This window comes from Aplysia californica, unplaced genomic scaffold, assembly GCF_000002075.1.
Source record: "Aplysia californica isolate F4 #8 unplaced genomic scaffold, AplCal3.0 scaffold00219, whole genome shotgun sequence".
NCBI classification, from domain to species: Eukaryota; Metazoa; Mollusca; class Gastropoda; order Aplysiida; family Aplysiidae; genus Aplysia; species Aplysia californica.
Window position 1 is genome coordinate 650,950 of NW_004797489.1, and position 1,165 is coordinate 652,114.

The window sequence follows — 1,165 nt, forward strand, 5'->3', positions numbered from 1 at the left end:
GGTCTCCCACGAGATAGACGGGGATATTTTTCTTGATATTACCTAATGTTACCGTACTCCTGCACAACTTATAACTTATAGATAATTAGAAGGATATTCTGAAAGGGTTTACACACGCATTTTTTTTTGTCAAACACCAAGGACACGTTCAGCAGCCGTGTAGAAACGTGCAGAGAAAGTGGATTGCTCCCTTTCATTTTTCACCGTGGCATTCCGAGCAAATACATTATGGACCCGACTTCTGCATTATCCTATGATTGATGAAAAAGGCACAAAATAACCAAAATAAATGCCTATTACTGTTAGGATGACAACACATAGTCTAGGTTTGCACTCTTTGATGACAGAACTTGTTTTTATCATCCATTTTCCGAGCCGTTTGGCTTAGCAAATTTGGGGTTAGCTCCATAAACATATAATTATGATTGGTATGATATACTGATATATGTATATAATGTACGTGAGTGTGTATATGTGTGTGTGTGTGTGTGCGCGCGCGCGTGTGTGTGTGTGTGTTTATGTGTGTGTGTGTGAGAGAGAGTGTGTGTATATATGCGCATACAATATATTATCTATTTCAGTCTATCTGTGCGCGCGTGTATGTGCTTTTGCGCAAATGTACAGACAATCCAAGACCACTTTAATTCTTGTTGGGCATTTGTATGAAAGCAGTTCCTCTGCCATTTGTCCTCTTGATCTGCTTGCTCATCCCTCAGGCACGTTCTCAACTGCGCGTGCTTCGTTTCTGGAGCTCTAAACGGAAGCTACATTGCCAAAGACACGTAGAATAAATACGAGCAAAGGTTTCATTTGTCTGGTAAAGCTCTCCTTTCAGGCTTTTCCCGGCTCCTGGTAGCCAGTGTTGGTCTTACTTGGAATTCAAGGGGGGTAACCGGTAGATCAGGATCGTAGTTAATGTCAGTGGAGCGATGTTCTGGTGTCGTCTGCAGTAAGTGGGAGTGTCCGGCCATGGGAGTGGGTCGTACGGTGTGGGAGGGTCAATTGTGAGTTAGGTAATGTTCGCTTTCGTGCGCTTATGTTATGTCATGTCTCAATCCTTATGCCTGCTTGGAGATATTGGCTTGTTTCTTACAGATGCGACAGAACCGCATCTATCTATCTATCTATCTATCTATCTATCTATCTATCTATCTATCTATCTATC

The 1,165-nt window shown here is 42.2% G+C and overlaps 1 protein-coding gene across 1 annotated transcript in view; it reads left to right on the forward strand.

Moving 5' to 3' along the window:
• The window catches only part of LOC101850568, a 66,846-nt gene that overhangs the window by 61,375 nt on the left and 4,306 nt on the right, over positions 1-1,165 (forward strand). The gene's annotated exons all lie outside the window — the stretch shown is intronic.